Genomic DNA, 21,413 nt, shown 5'->3' on the forward strand with positions numbered 1-21,413 from the left:
CTGTGTTTTGGGATCGAAAAGGGGTATTGTTGGTAGACTTCATGGCTCCTGGCACCTCACTAAACGCGGACAGATATTGTGAGGCGCTTAAGAAACTGACACGGGCGATTAAAAATCGCAGAATTAGAATGCTGAGCAAGGGCGTATGTCTTCTACACAACAACGCTCGACCCCACGTTGCCTGCCAAACCATCGCTCTCCTGCAACAGTTTGGATGGGACGGGATCAGCCACCCAGCCTACAGTCCGGACTTCGCACCAAGTGACTACCACTTGTTTCCAAACCTAAAAGAACATCTCGCTAAAAGGCGCTTCACCGATGATGACGAAATTAAAGATGCGGTCAAACGCTTCCTCAACGGCATGGCGGCGAGCTGGTATGACACCGGCATACAAAAACTGCCCCAGCGTCTGCAAAAATGCATAGACCGCAACAGAGATTATGTGAAAACTAGAAGAATGATCTGCTTTTTAATTTATTTGTGAATCGCTTAAAATAAACATTTCTTTAGATTTATAAACGAACAGGAAACATTAAATATGGTTCAACACTATAGCCAAACGGGCGAGTTGGTGGTACATATTGAATGCCAACAGCGCAAACGACGCAGACAAACGACGCAGACATCTATTTCATTATATGACAGTGAGGTTGCATACCTTGATGCCACGTAGAAACATGGGTTGTGTTTACTAGCTGATAAGTTGGCCACTTTTTCTATAAAATGCACTACTTTCCTTGAATAAAATTTCAGTTGTGAGTCAGCGCTTGTCCTGTGTCTTCTTCTACTTTGTCTGCGTCGTTTGCGCTGTTGGCATTCAATTAAATATGGGATTACCCTCGTTTAACCCAAATACCTCTAGCCTGTAAAGCGTGCTTCATGTTGTGCTTACCTGTGACAGGTGAAGCACACGCGCACAGGTAGGGTATGGTCTGGGTGATAAACGCCCCGATGCTTCACGTGTGCCATAAGCGATGCTGTAACAGCGTACAGCTTAAACATTACCGCCTTGCATTCTTGAAGGCTCACAGGCATCGAGCAACACATTGAGATTTTTGCATCTTGCCTCCATAAAAATGGCACCGACACAATTGAAAATCGATTGCACAATCTTGGCCTGAGGAGCCAAGCGTTATGCTATAGACTTAGCTACGCCAAGGAGGATCAATAGGCGTTAATTATAAAAGGACACTATGCATTGCAGAAATTTGCACCTGGATGGTTTTACTTGTTACGCGGTCATCGTTAGTAGTTGCACACGTAGATCCTAAATGTCGAACCAGGACGTGAGCGGCTCTGTGACAGCGATTTTAGGTTATGTGACTACTTACCACATAACACCGCTAATGTAACATAACACCGCTAATGCTATCAAAGAGGCAATTAAAAATACAAATATGAGGAGTGTTAGGAATGTAATGTTGGGGAACTGCAACAAAGTCAGAGTGTATCTTCTGCGATTCACATGCCATTTGCCGTTTCTAACAAATATCTTCCAGCAGAAATGCTGCTTTCAAGCAGAAATATCTCCAGTTCAGTTCTTTACGAACACGAAGTGTCCATTGTTCTTTTCCTTCAGGATTGTACACAGTTGTGTTCAAAGCGCTACAGCGGTCGCGAACATATAAAATGCGCGAGTCGAATGAAAGTGCTGGAATACTCATTAACTTTTGCTATGCTGGGAAACCTTGCAAAATGCTAATTATTACTGCCGAATCTGGTTAAGCATCAAACAGGCTCTGATCGATCTCTTGTTTCAGGGAAATGTTCCGCGCTATCGAAAGAAGCATAAACGTTAAGCGTTTGAAGTTGTATCTCGTTTCCTAAAATCGGCGTAAACCGGTGGAGCTTACCAGTCATACATGATTGTTGTGCTTTGAAGATACTTCTGCTACACTGTCATGACTGATGCAGTCACAGATAAAGAGCGTTTCTTTCTCATCCATTCACTGCACACATGTATGTGGGCTCCGGGCGCTGCTCGCTAAGTTCAAGAAAATCGAACACCCTGGCCTTGAAGATAAGGGGCAAGAAAAGTTCTTTGAATGTATGGCAACCAAAAAACTACTCTGGCTTTAGTAGGATGTAAGGCTTTTGTCTAAACGCAGGGCACGTTGGTTTCAAAATACTAGACAAGGTCCTCTTTTTTTTTTATTCAAAACAAATTAACTATATATCCAGCAGCCAAGATGTTCTCCGAGGATACAGCTTCTGACAATAATTCTCAGTTGTATCCGGAATGCTTGCGCTCTAGTTTCGCAAGAACATTGCTTTCTCTCTAAAGTCACAAAGTGGCAGTTTAGGCACGTCGGCAATAGATGACATACAATACAGTGCAACACGCACGAGCGGTCAAGTGTGTTCTTTCTCGTCCTCGTGCGATGTTGCGCCCTTATGGTATGTCATCTCCGGAGTCGACATGCAATATCTGAGATAGTTTTCTGCCATGGAATTCTGCCGCACTATGGCGGTGTACGACAATAACCAAGGCAACATGAAGAGTTTAAAAGACTGAAAAAGTAGTGGCCATTTCCTCAAATATAGGAGCGCATAGTACATGACATCTGTGGTCAGATAGTCTCCTTTTCATCAAGACTATCCGCAATTATGACCACGACCAATTGCTGTCCACAACGACCACCGCTTAATTTGGTCACCACAATATGCCGAATCGACATTTTGGTAATTTTTAATGACTTAATTTTGTTAATTTTGTTTTATTAACTGGGTAACGTCACGGTTGCTTTGCACAGCTGCGCTCCCCACTGGCGCGACGGTTGCTAAGGAGCGGATGAGGTTGCGCTTTTGATTTCTCCTTTCCAAGCTCCCGCGCCATTGCTTTCGCAACAACGCTGGTTACAACGGACAACGGCGACGGAGAAAGCCGCGAAACGCAGAAACGGGCTCATAAGAGCTGCGCTCTAATAAAGGTAAAAAATGGTGAATGTGCAAACAGTGCAGTCCTTGACCTGCTCGCAGGCGCGCACTTAGAAACAGGCCACACGAGGAAAGATGTAAAACTATAACTATTGGGTTGGCGCATGGTTTTACTGCCGACTTTCGCCTCTTTACACAAATGCTTATGGATATTTTCTTCTCCTGCAGACTCGCAAGTTGTCATGAATGCGGCACAGGGGACCTTTCGCAATTTCGTGATCGGCGGTGCTTTGTTCAAAATGTAACACACAACACCGCGGGAAACTATCACGACGGTTTTGATTCGAAGCACAACTCCTGTCGTTTAAGCAAGTCGGCAATCTGAAACTCTTGTCATTGATTTCGGTCTGCACTTTTTCGTTCTTGGTTTCTCGCGGTCATCTTATTACAAAAACATCAGGAGAAACACAATGCGAATGCAAAAGGCGAAGATCGATTACGTATATGGAAAAGGATAGCGCTGATGCGTCTGCTCGGCGAGGGTTGGTTTAGAAATACTGGGCTTTCTTTTCCGCGGGAGGATTCTTCTAGCTGCTCGTTGTTAGCGATAGGCTTCAGTCACTGCATCGTGAAAAAACGTTAAATGTTGAACAAATCAATACAATGATGCCCTAGAATTGGACAAGCGCCTGCTTTCTTGCACAGATACTAAATTTTTACGTCCACTTGTATTAAAATAGCCAACTCCGCTATCTCCTGACATCGTTCCTGGTTTGAATTTCGTTTTCTTAGGATGAAAATTTCTTACATGTAGTGCTGCGCGAGTTTGAAAGTTAGCTTAATCATAAAACTACACAAATGCACGTAACGATGTCGCAAGCTGCTATAAGTTATAATGCAAAAAAGAAAAAAAATATGAGAGCCTTTACCGCATATTGCAATTGGAGCAACACATGATGAAAAATGGCATGTATCTAGATCTCTGGGGTCACGTCCGCAGGCACACGCCGAGGAATGCGGTCTTCACAAGCCGATCATCGTTCCTGTACTCTTGACCACGCCCACCGAGCACGCACCACTTACTGGTCACAAGCGCAAGAAGCTTGGCGTCCTTTTTAAAAGTGTTCAAGCGGTGGCAAATTGAGATACGTTGCTACTCTTACATTCAAATGCACGAGACACACGAACGGATTGGTGTGAGAAAATATGGATCAGACGTTTTTGGTACAGAACAGGTAATAAAATTTTAGTGACAAGTAACAATGTAACCGTGAATTAGGCTGTCGACGTTTCATGCAAAAGTGGACAAAGGGACTGGAAGTGTTAAACTGCCTTAGGTTCAATCGTTAAAAATCTGTGGCTCGGAAACCGTAGTAAGCTTTTGAGCGTGTGTAAGGCACACGGGAGTTTCTACTTTAATTTTTTTATATTCTGTGAACGTTTCATGAATACTACTTTTGTCAAAATAGCGTAATATATGAAAAAAGTTAAGCATAGCTTTTAATTGTAATTTTAGCCCGCTTAATTAGCCTGGCTGGCTAGCTTGTAAAAGTTGGATGACACCTTACACCAAACAACAAAATTTTAAAGCTAAGCTACTGAAGTTGGACAGTTCTTACTATATGCTAACTGAAAATTAACGACATGTACGAGTTTTAAGCATCTTGCCAGAATTTTACTTCTCCCTATAAATGTAATAAATTCTATCAAAAATGGCGGAACCATCGCATTATGAAAATATTTCCGCCATCCTTATGTATTAAAAAACAGTGGTAGGATTAGGCCCCAGCTAAAAATTTCTCTTCAGTCGAGAATGCGAGGTCACAAGGGTCGCAGCAAGCGCGCTACCTATTCGTCATTACTTTGAAATACGGAGCAACCTGACGCTTCTCTGCCCTTAGCAAGCAATTAAAGATCACCACTGCACCAAACACGTGCACAGACAGCAGTAGCATGTAGAAGTATCGCAGTCAATCAAAGAGGCTGACATCCCTCTGTAAACAATCACATTATCACACAAAGCACACCACGCAGTCAATAAAATATTTCTGTAATGAAAGTTACGACGCTACCTGAGGAGGAAGGCCCCGGGGCCTCCCTCCTCGGCACGCAGGCTCTATTTAATCCCTGTCCACCCCCGGGGCCTTCCTCCTCGGAGCGAAGGCCCTGTTTAATCCCTGCCAATGATGAACGCTTTGCCCAGACGAAGACAAGTCCCCTTGTCGAAGCGTTGGCTCAAGCAACCTGAGGTTTTCCCCTCCCTTGTTCATTTTGTGATTACCAACTAAAGTAATTTTCAAACAGGCTGATGCTATGAGCACTTGTTTTGTTTAGATTATAAAGTTGCCAGAAAACCCCAGTTTTTTGTTTAAGCAGTGTCGGAGCTCGTATTTTGTATTCTTCAGAAGGTTAACGGTGAGGTCACCGGTAGTGTTGAGCCGCGGAAAGTCATCAGCACGACGCACGCCTCACTATTAGAGCCAGGACTCGCCGACGTTTAACAGTGAAGTGCCAAGAAAGCTGCAAACACGCCATACGACCACAACCTCGCTTAACTCGTTCCTCAGCCGATCTAAAAGAAGTAATTTCTTAGAGGCGTAATAAAATTTCAAAACCATTCGTATTACACACTGTTAAAAGAAGGCAAGACGGCCGTCTGCTCGGGTGGTTTGTGGGTACGGGAACAAACTCTTTGTGAGGCGTCTCCACTGGAGACAATTTTCGTAGCTCGCACACTACGCCATGTGTGTGGCGCCTCCCAGCCGCTTCGTTATCTATGCGGGGCCTCTTTGATGCTCCCGGTTTTGTGTTTCACTGACACCGTCCCGAAGTCATTAGGTTGTCATCATAGCAGATACGTTGTAAAAAGAGCACGTATACCAATAAATAAATCTGCTACATGTCGCACTTTACCTGATGTTGACTAAACTACTCGTATACTGCCTTCGAGCCTGTAGCGTGCAAATTCTGCCTTGTTTATGCAGCTGCACGGCTATAAGTGCAATGACCAAGTGCACCCTTTTAAAGCAGCACCCTTTTACAGTGCAATAGAGGCAGATGGAGTGCTTTCTATTTTTTTTTTCAACTAAATTTCAGTGCAGTACTTTTGTACCTGAGATGCCATTAAGCGCGAGATATTGCCACGGCCCACCGCAACTACTGCGACCAGAAGAATGGGTCGGTGACCTTTTTTCTCGGAAACATAAAGCTCCAAAGAGCGGCGCAAATTGTTCTTTTTGGAACTACGAAAAGCTGCAACACTGCCCACACGTGCGTGCAAATATCATTGGACGTTCCGCATGAATATTGCATGCGGAGTAAACAAAATGCTGCTGATGAAAAAAAAAACTGTTGTAACCACAGTTGGAGGCTCTCTCTACATAAGTGACAGTACGTTCCTTTAAAACATTCGTTCCGCGCCCTTTCAGGCGTGCCTGAATCTTGTTCTAGACGTGTTAAAGTTTAGTTCGCGGTTGGACAAACAGAATTTTCATGCGCAGACACGGGTCACTGTCGAATTCATTGCTTTGCTTCGAAAACACGTAGGCACTAAGCAGTTTTAACGGGCACGGCCACGTTACGTGTGACTCCGAGCAGCGAGTTTGGGTAGGATAACTACTTGGTATTCATAGAAAACTCGATAGTTTTGTCGCAGGACTGAGACGTTATGTCCAGAAAGTTGCAGCTGCTGTGTGCTCTGTGACTGAAATTCCGCAACATGGTTCCATTTTAGCAAAAATAGAGTTGAATGTCTGAGGACCGCTTTTTCTTGTGCTTTCAACGCTCATATAAAGTATGCAGACTTTGGATGGAACATCCCCGAATAACGTTCACCTTTCACTCACACTCAAAAAATTGTAGTCTATACCGCGCGACGACATTCGTTTGACGTTGCAACGTGGGAATTAGATGGGTCAGACAATTTTTTGCCTACGTTGTTTTAACGCTGAAACTTTGGTTCGTTGACTGCTTCATATGAAAACAACAAAGATAGTAATAAAATATATAATAATATAAATAATGATATTAGCAATAATAATAATAATGCTTATTTACCACCGTACTTATAAGAAGGGCGGCGGGGAAAAAAAAAGCTTCTAACAAGCACCTTGACCAGCCCACATCTCCTGGTTTGTTTAATTGTTCGGAAGTAGCAAAACAAAAATATACGCAAAATTGGCACAATAAGTAAAACGTAGTATAAACAGTGTAAATGTTGTATTTGCAACAAAATTATGTTCTAAGGAGAATAGAAACCACGGAATAACAAGAAAGAAGAATGAAAGGGAATATGCAAAATTGAGCGTTATACATAAGGGGGGCATTCCAGTAGTAAGAACAAAATAAACCAAAGCCATCTAATTGGAAGGCGTTCAAAAGATACCGTAACGTGTAGGATAAACGCTGTGGTCAGGTACTAAGGCGAGGAGTAGAAACTAATCAACCTTTGCACATCTCAGTGCACGTTTCTTCCAAATTTATAAAAGACTTCTAAACTTCTAAAAACCTTCTCAAAAACTACTGAGGTTTTATTTTATTTATGCGTTATATTTCACGCTTAGTCGGTGTTTATATAAGATATGTACACTAATTATTCTCGCATTTTCAACTGTTTAGCATTTTGTGATCGATAGGGTGCGTTATAAACACGACGAATATATTTTTCTTCTGCATGACACTATTTTCTGCAAGAGCCACTCACACCGGGTACCGCTCCGGGCCTGATATCGATGCTGGCCTACGGTGGACCGCCGCAGTACGGATGGAATGAAGCCAGTTTTCCCAAGCATAACACAAAAATGCTTGGGCGTTGGACCCGGGTCTTCGAAAACACGATGTCAACTGGTAGCGAGACCCCCCCTGAAACCTAGTTCATGCCCAAGAATCCCAGTCCGTCGCTTACTCCACCCTTTATCTCCCCGCTGCAGCGATTTCGAGAACACCCGTTCCTCACAGCTATGAACCTGCCGAACATCCTCACTAGTGTAGCATCTGAACGCACTACCTTGCACCAGGACGAACAGAACGATGCGCGGAGCCTTGTAGGGAGCCGTGAAGCCCACAATACTTAATGTGCATAGGCAGAATGTACAGGACAGACAGGTTCGACACCAAGAGCCAAGGACACGACACTCCATATGTCTGTGTAGTGTACCCTGCGACACCCCTGCCTCCAAAGTAATCCTTATAATTTTCGAAAACCACAAGCTGCAGAGGAGTATTCGAAGAGCTTAGAAGCCTTTCCGCATTCTCTGACCAATACGAGGACGAACTGCGTAAGAAACTGCACAGACTGAGAAAAGTACGGGGACTACTCGTGTCATCAAAAAATGCGTGTTAGCTGAAAATTTATTTCGCACAGACATCTATCTAAGTTTGCCTGCACCATCTGAAACAGTCTTTTTATGCGTTACTTTGCCTTTTCCGGCAGAAAAATGCTCGCACCATTCTTAGTGCGAGAAAACAGATGTTTACGGAGATCCTTCAGTTCAGAAGACTTCCTGCTTACTTTTCTCTCCTTTCTGGTCCTTTTTGGTGCCCAATGCCTATTTTCTATTTTTAGAAAGGAAATGTACGAAATGTTTCCCGCTATACTAATGGAAAAACCCGAAGAAAACACGGACGCTAAGCAGCGAGGCACGCGAGAAGCTCGTAGTATCACCAGATCCGGACGCCATATTTTCTCTCTCTTTCTTCCTCCGCCTGCAAAGACCTACAGAGCGTGCAAAGCTTGTCTCAATCCCCAGGAGATATCAGATGGCTCATTGCTTTTGGTCTATATATGGCGTATGTCGTTTTGTATTTCTTGCTGAAACTTGTTCTTTTCAGCCCACGATGAAAAGCACTAGAACGATACAGTCCAAGAAGAAAGCAACAACCAAAGCCCGTTGCCAAGCCAGAACATAGTGCGAGGCGTCGATGCACTAAAACTTTCAACGGGCATGGCCACAGATATTACCGGACGGCTTGCCGAAGATTAAACTTACAAAGGGCGAGTGACGAAAGGCGTAAAAAATTGATAGGCGGCAGGGCCATTCTCAGTTTAGACGGCGCAGGGGATTTTGACGCAACTCTTCGAAGCAGCCCTCTGATCTAAGAAAAAGTTGAGTTTCATATAACACGCTGCCAAGACTTCCTTTTAGAGTTACGTCAAACCGCCATCTACAGTCAGAGTCGTAAAAAGTGGTTGCACCGTCTGAGTAAGACATAAAATAAGTGTCAAATTAGCTTTCATGACTTTTGACATTTTAACAGCGCACGGAGATGAACCTACAACGACAGATGACGAAGAACCAAAACAGGGAGGGGGGGCTAACGGGAATGGTTGCTGATGTTTTGCCCTGTCGTTATTTGAAATGTCGCTTAATCTCTATTCTTTCTTTATAATTTCATTCGACAAAGTCTAAGAGGGGGCCGAGGCAGAATGCATTAGAGCACTTGATAAGCACCACAGCCTGATTTCGCAATATACATAAAAGAGAAAGCGGATAACATAAAGTTCGGTCAAGCAATTGTCATCACTTCAGGTAATGGGAATGAATAGAAAAAGAGCCATATTACTCCCAGAATATTATTCCATTGCCAACATTAGGGCTTTCTGCAAAATAGAATTATAGGCACAAAATAAAAAAATAAATTAATGGTGCGTAGAGAACGTAATTCTTAAGATATTAGACTGATGAATGCACCCTACAGCAGTTTTTAATGAGTAATTTCTACATCAGGCATAGCCATGAAATTTATCTCGAAGCCAGGACACTGGTGAGATTTCGCAAAAGTACATTACAGTTCGTAGGAAATGGCAACAACATGGCAAAAGAGAGCATATGTCGAACTTTATGGAATAAGTACTGCAATCAAAATTCAATACCGCTATCACAAGAAACTTCCTACGGGAGTCTAAAAAATTTGTAGACCTTTACTGAAGTCTATCTGCATATCTTTTCTGTTCATGGCATTAGTTATTCAAGAAGGTAATGCTTGCCTTCCGTTGGTTCAACCTGAGACATTTTTCGTTTTGAGCTTCTAATGTATACAGGTGAGCCTTGTTATAACGAAGTAGAAGAGGCCCGGTGATTGCTTCGTTTAGCCGTAACTTCGTGATAGGTAATTGTAATTCCTTCGTTATATCCATTATTTCGTTATAAACAGTTACGTTAAAACCAGGTTTGACTGTATACGTAATTAATGTCCTTCCCTGACGTTCATTGCATCCATCATGAACAACAAAGCCGGTGCTGTATACTCTGCTTTGCTCACTGAACGCCGTATCAAGCCGGCTAACAACTCCAGGAGGCCGCTCCACATAATCATGGCGCGAAAATTGAAGCAGCAGATCCAAAGGAGTCTATTTAGCTAGCTCTATCAGTCACGAAGAGTACATCCGGCAACATCCGGCATCCGGCATCCGGCGGTGGGTATTACTGTAACGCAAAACCTAACATGGTCATCTCATATCACGAACATCGCTAACGAAGCTAATCGTACCCTTGGTTTCATAAGGCGCAATCTGCGTTTTGCCACCCCATCAATCGAATCATTAGCATACATAACTTTTGTACGTCCTAAACTAGAATATGCTTCGGCAATATGGGATCCTCACCAGTCTAACCTCTCTTTAACTTTAGAAAAAATACAAAATCGAGCTATCCGTTTCATTTATTCTGACTATTCGTACTACACTAGTGTGTCTGCCTTAAAAACTAAAGCTAACTTACCCAGCCTTGAAACGCGACGAAAAATTTCTCGATTGTGCCTCTTTCATATGTTTTATCATTCATCTTTAGGAGAATCAGTCATATCACCTGCTTATCGCCTCTCAAGCCGTATTAACCACCATAAGGCCGTCTACGCCCCCACCGCAAGAACTACCGCTCATTCTCGATCTTTTTTCGTCACGTCATCCCGGGACTGGAATGATCTGCCACAGGACGCCGTGCATCACATCAACGCCATCCATTTTAAGAACGCCATCAAGGCCATTATTGTTTAACTGTCATGCCCATCCCTCATGTAATGCCCCATACCAGGGGCCTTTGAGGTATCAAAAAAAAAAAAACGGGAAACACGGGCACTGAATGCGCATTCTATATACAGCACAGCTCTTAGTAGATCAATGCGTCTGGAATCGTTGACACTGCCGTAGCGACCGCGTGTGACGTAACGCCGCTGTTAATCAAGTCAAGAAAACACTTAAAGCTTTCCGCGACGGCCACGTGAGACTATGTCATGACTTCAGTGCACTTACAGCTGCCCGGATCGGAATCGTTCCGACCACCCACGTCCCCAACACGACGTGACTGCAGCATGACTAAAAAAGTGATAGGATAATGAGCAGTTACAAATTCACTAATCGCAAAAGCACACAACAGCTGCGCTGATACACACATTTGTCGGGAGCCTAACCATCCAGCCATTTTTTTATCTATGAGGTGAGTTCTATAATTTTCAAGGGTCTTTTAGAAGGTAATTATTCGGAAAATTAAAGTCGATATATAATGCCACCTGCAACTGAGCCGAGTTAAGATTTATTCCTCATTTCACATCAAGCAGCTCTATATCTAACTACTCTGTCCACTTGGTAACTCAGCCTTCTTGTAAATATACTGTGGCTGACCACGCCTCCCAGTCTGCTGCAATTTTTTCTCTATGTCCTCCACTTTGACTACGTGCTTGAAGCAAAAACAGCCAGCAGTGATTAATGGTTTGAAAAAGCAATCAAAGCGAGTTCTTCATGAAACAGATATCTTATAATGTAAGTAGCATGTTTCAGCCTAGGCTGTCGCTTAATGAAGGACGATGAGCCGTTGAAGCGCCGTGCCAAAGATTCCGGCCTATGAACGCAAGATTGTCTTCTGTGCTTCTTCTCAAAAAAGCAATCAGTTCAATTCCCAGGAATGTCGCCTAGATAGCAACCAGGTACAAAAGTCGAGGACGTGTGGTATAAGGTGTGGTATAAGGTGACTTGGTTCCTTCAAAGCAATGCTCCAACTTGTCCAACAAGAAGCTCGTTCTAAACAAGGTGACAAAGACCATTGATCAACTGTTGAGGAATTCGGCTATGTGTTAGCGGTTGAAGGACTTCGTAGACCAAGTCATGGAAAACAAAATTCATAATACCGGTTGAGGTTTGAGAGGAATGGTATCAGGTTCAAAGTCTAGTGGCGTAAAATGTACGGCGCCCTATTATTCATGGATACGAACACGTATCCTCGCACACGTATCCTATCCCGTCTACGTGCCTTAGTGACGACAGAATCGGTTTTTCACGGCTCAAGAAAGCAATAAGTATTTTATATCAATAGCTGGTTTAAGATTTTCAGAAACAACACTCTCCTGCGATTTTATCAGAGAATTTTGGGCGAAAGCTCGTATATAGGCGAGTAAATTGGCCTTTTTGTATTATGCAACAGTTCCTTGGCGTTATCTAACTTCCAGTAGAAACTAGCGGACAACGGCATGATCTGAGCTTCGATGTTGGTGTGTCCTTTCTTGGGTGGGAAGGACAAGGCATTGACCGTAACTTGAGGCAGTTTATTGCGAGCGCACATGTCAGCCATCACGTCCGCAAAGGCCGACTAAACGCCCCAGCGGAGGCTATTTAGTTTTCACTTGAAGGACGGCATTACGTCACAATACGCATTTGCGTTTGCCGGAGCCAGAAATGCTTGTATCTGCCGCAGCCGCTTTATATTTTTCTCGCTTACTTCTATTCTGGGGGCGGAGAGCGAAGGACGTTACACCACGCCTGCCGTAAAAACCGCTGGCCTGTCACCGGAGTTGACGATCCTCGATGGGCATAAAGCAAGGCTTGGCGTCTCGCCTTGTTCAAGCGTTTTAAACCATGTGCGGTGGAACCGTTCACAGCCAAAAGCGGCTTCTCATGCGATTTCGAGTGGGTTTTTTGGCGAAATCGCGAATTTGGCCCCTTGAGTGGCTGTTATTCGTTCTATGCCGGCCAAATAAACGATCCTCGCGAATCAGAAATACGAGCTGCGGACAAGTGACATCGAAGGCCTTTGTTACCGAGAAAGCGGGTGTAAAGGCATTTAGTAACAGAGAGCGGTGCCGCTTCTGAAATTTCATATCCCTAATTCTACTCTGGCTGAGAGAGCGAGAACGCTGCCAAGTGTGAAAGAATAGTCGAGTGCTGCGTGGTTCATACGAGATTTGTGCCTCCTACGTTTTGGATGCGGGCTTGCGCAGTGACGTAATCATTGCCCTCCTTTTTCTCTTGAAGCTTACGTAAATCATTCTCTGCGTATTGCGGTATTGTGTAGTTCCGTCTAGACCGTAAACTGTAAAGAAAATACAAACCAAGTCTTTTGACCTTCGCTTGCGCATTGGCTTGACGTATCCCGTTTTACGACGAGACTCACTATAAGTTATGTATTTTTTGTGTAACACTGTCAATACCTTTGGGTTTTTTAGAATAGAAAAGCATAAGGCATAAGCAACCGTAATTTTATTAGCTACCGTGTAAAGCTTCAACGACAGGATGGTGCACATGCAGCTTAAGTGGCACAGGCAGAGAAGGAATCAAGTAATTAAACATGAACGGCCCTTGCATCTCTTAAATACACTGGGAGAAGCAGATGAACAAAATAAACAGATTCATGCCGAAAGAAAGGTAAGAACAGAGCTCCCAACCAGCTGAATAGCTTGATAAAGAGAAAAATGGCCGTAATAATGCGTACCGTGGTAAAGCCGTGCTATCGGAAATAATGAATTATAATAAAACCCCATGTTAATATTAATAAGTATAAGAAAAAGTAAATTAACTACCTATCGTCCTCGGCGTTTAGGCTTTAAGAAATTAATTGTCGAAGCTGCTGGGGTGGGTTGTATGATGTAAAGCTCGCATCAGCTTCCTAGAAGCAGTATATTACAATGATATCCTTGCTGCTACTCTATAATGTTACAGCCCTTGTAAGTTAACATCCTGTGCACTTGCGCTTCGGAACAGAATCACTCTATTACATCAGACCAGGTGCGTGAGGGCAGTACAGGAATGTCAAATTCCTGTTTGCCGGCCATTAACCACCTTTACCCATTGACTTATGCCAACCTTAGTGTAGGCAGGCAGCCCAACAATCTTGAACTATGTTTACAACCACTAGTTTCAACAAAGGCTATATGTGCTGGCTGACGCCATCATCATAGCTTCCATGAGAAGGGGACTAATGAACAAACATTTTTATTTGTAGCAGCGAAGACGGCTATTGGCAATGAGGATACGCTTTCAACTCCGCACATATGTCATCGCTAAAGGGGGTGTGTTGGGGAGAAAAACCCCAACAGGACAGGAGAAAAAAGTTGGAAATTGCCTGACAACTTCGCCTGTCGGACGCATTACAACAAAGAATCGAGCACCAAATTTTGGTGGTCTGCATGTAGTTAGCTAAGAGGTAGCTGTCGAACTCATTTAACCCCAGCAGAACGCCCAACTCTTTACCGCGTTACATGGGCCTGTCAAAAAATGCAGGCAGCGCCAATAAACAACACACAAACACCGGAGCAGTAGGAGGCTGCGCTGTCCAGCCCGAAGCCTGAAGAGCAGCTCAAGTTGATCGACAGGGCCCGCAAGACTGCAAAGGCCACTGGGGCCCTGGACTGAGGGCTCCACCTACGCTGAGAGAACCCTTGTAACAAAAAAGTTTTTAATTCATTCATTCATTCATTCATTCATTCATTCATTCATTCATTCATTCATTCATTCATTCATTCATTCATTCATTCATTCATTCATTCATTCATTCATTCATTCATTCATTCATTCATTCCCCGCATAGCTAACTCCAGAAATATAAATCTTCCAAAAAGCTGCCCTCCCTTGCGCATGTTCTTAGCCACTGCCCAGAAATCAGCACAGCCATTTAATTCGCAAAATCATTAAGAGAGAATACCTCCTTGTGTTCGCACCTGTTTGGTGGGCGAGTCGAATGACTTTAGCAGGCCAACGAACGTTACTAAAGCACAGAAAACAAGCATTGCAACTACACCAAGAATAAACCTGTCTGGTATCTCATAACTCTAATATTAAATAACGTTTTCTTCGTCTTCTTTCTTTTACGGCCTGTTTTTCTGTCCGTCGCCATTAGGCTTTCGTGTTCGAAAAATAGAAACTTGGGGATGCGAAGCCAGTAAAAAAATGAAAAAGAAAAACAATACTTAAATCTGTAAGAAAGTAACATTTTGACGAGTTAGAGTCGGCGATGCGATAAAAATAGGCCTGACAAGCGTAGCTGACCAATGAGTGCGCTGATGCCCAATCAACGGTGCCCACGCCTTCCAGACGCACGGCGTCTTCGGAGAATCGCCTCGACGTTCGAGTCATTACCCCGACGTCGGGGTGCAAGCTGCGCTTTGGTAGCTGGAAATCTAATGCTCGGCTTTAGTGGCCCAATAAAGCAGCAGTCATCGCTCCCTCTACGGCGTATTAATTTAGGTCCCTCTGTAGACAGCAAATATAATAGCGTAAGGCAGGAGCTGTCAAAATCAGAGACGCGCACTTCCTTCGCTGAGTCCGGCGGCCTTAGAGCGCAGTCTGCATGAACGAGATCAACTGCGTGATGAATAAATGAATAACGATAGCCCTTTAACGTCAATATGAAATGACCTCTCCCATGCACAAATGCGAACAGCGAAGCAGGTGGCAAAAAATCCGTTTTACGCCATTTGCCTGTCTCCGTCAGCAGGCGCGCTCTTCCGGTTTAGGTTGTTTTGCTTCTGTTTTCTTCAAGAATTGGTTTTCTGGCATTGGGACTACAATTCCACCTTTTTGGTGGTGGTACGTCGATAAAGTTCTGCACATTCAGCGACGGCCACGTTGTACACCGACCGCAATCCGATCGGTCTTTTTTGCCGTTCGCATCGCAACCAGGCTCTTAAACAGGGCGGTGATAGAAGTAAAGTTAGGAGGACGCTTAATTAAGCTTCGCCTTTAGAGTAGACGCGACAGAACCTTCTCCTCATTTTCCTCTTTTTTTTATTCATTTTCTTATTTTTCACCGATTACCAATCCACAATCACATTCCCGAGCACGGTTATCGATTGCAATAATACTTACGATCACATTACCGGGTACCAATCACCAATCACAATTATCGATTACCAATCACAAGTCACTATCCAGGTTACACTGCACGACATACTACGCAACTATTTACCCTAAAACACCACATTTATCAGTATTATAAAACACCATTACGCCACATTTTCTTTCCGTGCAATTTCAGACGCCTCATTAGCATACTTATATTTCGTTTCATTTTTGTAATTTTTGAAATGTGAGTACACGCCTAAAACACACGTTACTAAGTCATACACACCACAATGCGTTTCCTAGGTGCCCCAAAACATGCTGGTTACAATGAACCTTCGTCGTTTATCGCTGTTTCGTGTTTTGTCATGATGCTGTGTTTCTTGGGACATTCTTCAAAGCACTGTCAAAAAGAACACTGAGATTACGCCCTACACTATAAGATTTTTGCCTACAATGGAAGAGTCTAAGGTTGAGAACGTTGAGAACTTCAGATGACTTCTGCATGGTCATCTCTTAAGAACACGGCTGTGGTCTGCCGATAATCGCGAAGAGATAAAGCAATGCATAGAAACACGGACCTCTGTGAGTACAAGCATTTGTGTTTCTTCAACCGATTTTGTCCCTAGATATTTGTGAGGTAGGCTGGCAATGATCGTCACCGGAATAGAATTTCGTCGCACCAACTCAATCTACCTTATGGCTCCCGCTGTATACTACATCTACTGCAGACATTCTATACGGCACAAGACTCTGGAAAGCACCCCCTCCCGATCCTCCTCTTTCCTCAGCCAACAGCAGTGCACGGACTGCACCTCACACGGCGTCATCTCGAGCTCAGGCGTTACAGTTTATTACCGCACATCGACTATCTCTTTCCTTTTACCGTCTATCTCCGAAAGAGGCGCGTTGTCGTAGACTTGCGAGGGTTCGACGTTATATTGCATTGGGTCCACGTGGGCTCGGCTTATATATACTGCGCGCCATCACGACTTCCGTGATCGCCGCAGGAGACGGGAACGACAGCTACGACGGTAAGACGGCTGTGCTATTCGTAGCAAGGGATGAGAAAAGGGAGGACGGGCTTCTTCGGATATACGATTGTAGCTTCCTCTCGGTGTCTCCCCTTATTCGTGATGTTCTCGACACCTCGTCTGGGAACTTCTGATACAGAATTTACTACTGCTGCTTGCAGGTTGGTGCACGGTTCGTTCTGTTTGGAAGAGAAAAAAAAGTTTAGTGGCTATCATCAATGATGTGGCAGTATCAACACGAAGCCGGTGAATTCAGGGCCTTGTTTACAATGTGGACCAAGTATCGGCTGAAGGAGTGTAAATAAATCTGAATCACAACCGTTATAGGTACTGAACTGCAATGTCGGACGCTGAGCAAATGAACAAAGCTTGCACAACAAACTGGCCAATGTATTCATATAAGAGCCGCGCATAAAATCTTTCCGAGCATTGACAAGTTATTTATATTGATAGGATAGAAATCCTGCTATGAAAGCGGCTAATGGCACAGTCACCTGATGAGGAAAATACAAGAACATGAAGAAATGAGGAGGCTTTTACCTCTTTCTGACGGTACCGGCCCTAAGAGTGTCGTTACTTGAGGCCTTAAAGTCCGCACAACGACGCCGAGGCAGTCGCGAAAAGATCACTAGCCAAATAGTTTCGCGTCCGTGTGCCACCCGAATCCTGTCATAACGGATTCAGTGAGCGGTTATGCGTATGGGAAAAGAGTCCTTTCGGGCAGGCGTTTAGCATTTGCGACCGCTCTTTTGACGCGAAATGGCTGGGCACTTGGCAACGATGCCGCCTCTGAGGGTGGTGAAATTACTCACCCCGCGATATAAAAGCCGACATCTCATTTGCGACGATTTATCATTTGTTCCCCGAACTTGTTCTATCAAGCCAGACAGCTGCAACATACCTGTGCATTAAGTCGAGCCTGATGGTTCTTAGGAACCAATCCGAGCCGCCTCCTTTTGCGTTAAATGTGGTACTGGCAAATCGTTAGGAGGAAAGCTTATGGCTCGGGCAAAAATGGCTGAAAAACACCGACCTAAGTGTCATTTTCAAATAACAGCTTCGAGTCATTGAGGGAAGATTTGTTTTTTTTTTGTTCTTGTCACAACGTATGTTTTGTCATTTCAGTTAGTTAATTTAGAGATATGAAAAGGAACAACTGCATTTTCTGTGCTTTGACACGTTCGATAGTTTTATTTTCGAATACGAACTGAACACAAATAATCAGCTTCTAATATGGAATAAATAGGGAAAATTTATTCGAAAAAGCATTTTTGTTTCCTTATTTTGTGGCACTGAATTGTGCTTAACATTGAACAAACAAGCATTACCATTAAATGTATGATTCGAATAAGTAAGGACACAGAATAAAACATAATGTGTTGTACTGGCGACACGAAGATTTTTTTTTATTATATATGGAAGCAGCTTAATTACGTCCAGAAAGGAAATCTAGTTTAGAGGAGAATAATAATGTTAGCAACAAAAAACGAAAGATGATGCAGCCTCGATGCTCCTATGTCACTGACCGCAAAGGGTGCTAAGCCTTACAAAAATTACGAAAGTACGAAATTTAAATGAAGACAAACAATTCCCAATCAAAATTTTTGAATGTTCGCATGCCCCAGGACAACGAACATTTGGTACACAGCCATATCCTGTGCACAGCTCACCGGCTCATCATCTTAGGCGTTCGCACTGCATATAGCACTGTGAATAAGCATGGGTCGGATTCACTACTTTCGGCTTTCCATTTTCACGGTGTCAAAGCGTGCGTGGCAAGTGGGGCGCGGCTCCAGAACGCGTCATCCAGCCACTCGCTACCGCTGCAGAGGAGATGGGCCGGTCGAAGCAGAACTCCGGAAGTGGCATTGTTTAAACATATAAAATGCGCAAACGACGGGGCGCAGAAAAGAAGCACACGGAACGAATAAACACTAGCAACTGTTTTTTTCTTCTTCTTCAACAACAAAGACCACGCGCACTAAACAAACAATGCCATCAAACACACAATAACCTTGTCAAGCCAAGGAAATCAAGTTGCTTATAGTACAAGTTGCTAGAAGCCTCAATTACACTTTTGTCAGGACCCAACCTCGCAATAGACCTTTCTGTCGAGCGGGGAAGATAACAAAACTCCTCTTCTGTGGTCTGTACCAAGCCTTTTCCGCTGCCGCTTCCACTGGGCTTAAGGAGATATTTGCACTTTCAAAGCAGCGCAAAGAACTTCAAATATTAGAATTGCTAGGACAGGTGCCCTTTCGTGATACGCAATATTGAGTAATCCTTCTAGCTTTTTTATGTTTCTATACGAATACTTCTTTTCATTGTAACACAAGTAAGCATTCTATGATTGCTTTCCTATATTAACACTCAGAAGCAGCATCCTTCGCTGCTTCCGCAGCAGTAACAGATATTTAGTTTTCCGCCCTTGCAGAAAGCGATCTGGTTAGGTCTGGTAGCTCGTTAGTGTAGGCGCAATTTGTTTTATTAATAGTTCTGGGCCTGCCACAAAATTATGAACCTAAAAAGCGGTTTAAGTGCCGCCGATGAAGCAAATACAAAACACTCTGGTAAGCAACTCTCCCCTTTCAGCTTTGCTCTTGTACTTTCTATTTGTGAGTTAAATTTCCTACATCGAATTTTGTTCACTATCTTCGGCATACATATCAAGGTTTTTTTGTGTCTGGAAGTCGACAGGAAGACGGTAGACATCCCATAAACGTTAAAGTGAATGCCTCTGTTTGCTTGGCGACAAGCAAATAAATCGAGAAATCACACTACCGAAGAGTTAATTTATTGCTTCGTCTCAGGCTTCGGTACCAAAGACAGGAAAAGCGCAAGCCCGAGGAACAAATTTTCGTCACTTCCTCAGTCAGTCTACACCGAGATTCGGCACTATCCAGTTTGAACGAATCGATAACGGTCACCCCTGCTTCTCAGTCTTACACAATGCCTGTTCCGATGGTGCGGGGCCGTACTCTGCTGCCAAGCTGACATCATTGAGCGAAGGCAGGAAGAGAGTGGGAACGGGGAGGGGTGAAGTTAACACGGGCCTACCACGTTAGCGCCCCTTGACAGGAAGCCTCCGTCAGTCACCGGTCACGAGATCCCAAAGACCTCTTTGTCGCTATGCGCAATTGCGGTGCTCACTTTTCCGAGCGATGCCGCGGGGCAGAGCAGAAAAGATCAGGGCGAACGGACACGCGAGCTGGCTCCCACGACCACAATGCCCGCTCACGAGGAAGACCAGGGCCGCGGGAGTTCGGAGCCAGATGGGGTAATCGGAAGCGAGGACAGTGACTGCCAGCGTCCGCCTATAATGTGAAACTGTTGGAAGCTTGTCGGTTGGTTTCGTTTCGCTCCGATGGCGCAACGTTGGCTAAACGTTGGAAACCGTTGAGGACCTGTGGGCTGATGTGCAATATAGAGTAACATTACCGGCACGATTGCTTCTCATCGCTATCGTCAGGAAATAATAGACACCGAAGAGAGATAATTAGGCACAGGCTAGGTTCATCCTCAGCATGACGCCACTAGTGGGCAAAATATTAATGAATTGTTTTGCAAACGCGGATGAAATGCTGCAGTAAGAAGGAACTCTAGGTCGAGGTCGTAATTTCAGTATGGTTATATACAAAGAATACCTTAGAAGCAAGAATACTTCGGAATAAGATGGTGATGTCAGAATATCAACTACACCAACAGTTAGCTTTTTTGAAGAATGCTTGAAATAAACATAAATATACTTGAAATAAACATTTTTCCTTCCATCCTTTCTTCCTCTCATAGAACCTTGAACGCATCTCAATGCACCATTCTAAACCGATACATTGTTGCGGAGGGAACCCTTCCGTCAGCCTGGTCCTTCTTTAGCTGCTTATTCTAACACTGGCGCAATACATATCCCTTGTGATTAGTCTAGGGCTGAATGCGGCCACCAGAGAGCTCCAAATTCCAATGTCCGGCGTCGATTTCCAGGAAGAATAATAAACCTTGCAGTGTCAAAGTACTGGTCTAGTTTGTTTAGTGTTGAATGGCAGCTAATAGCAATATCTTTTTTTGTTGCTCATGAAAGTGCTTGTCCTTGTTGATTCTTTACAAATTTTTTAAATATATACTATCGTATAAAAACTCTGGATAGTAAACACTGTACTAAAGGAACAGCAGCCTGCTTCAAGTCAGTGTCAAAGCGTCAACAAAGGCGTTCCGACGAAAACATCCATTGTATTCAACAGCCTCCTTACTGCCCACAAGACCTAGAGCGTTATCCACACACCTCCGCTTTTTGTAGGCGCTTAGCGTACTTCCGCGTGAACGACTAAAGTGAATCAATAGATACAGCACTCATGCTACGAACGGCTGCGTGAACGCCGTCTTCGAATCCAGATTCGGGAAAGTGAAGCACGAACTACGTATGGCGCCCGGGGGGAACGAAGGCTGTCAAATGCCTCCAGACACG

The sequence above is a fragment of the Amblyomma mixtum genome, chromosome 2, assembly GCF_055824585.1.
Source record: "Amblyomma mixtum isolate Tamu chromosome 2, ASM5582458v1, whole genome shotgun sequence".
In the NCBI taxonomy this organism is placed as follows: domain Eukaryota; kingdom Metazoa; phylum Arthropoda; class Arachnida; order Ixodida; family Ixodidae; genus Amblyomma; species Amblyomma mixtum.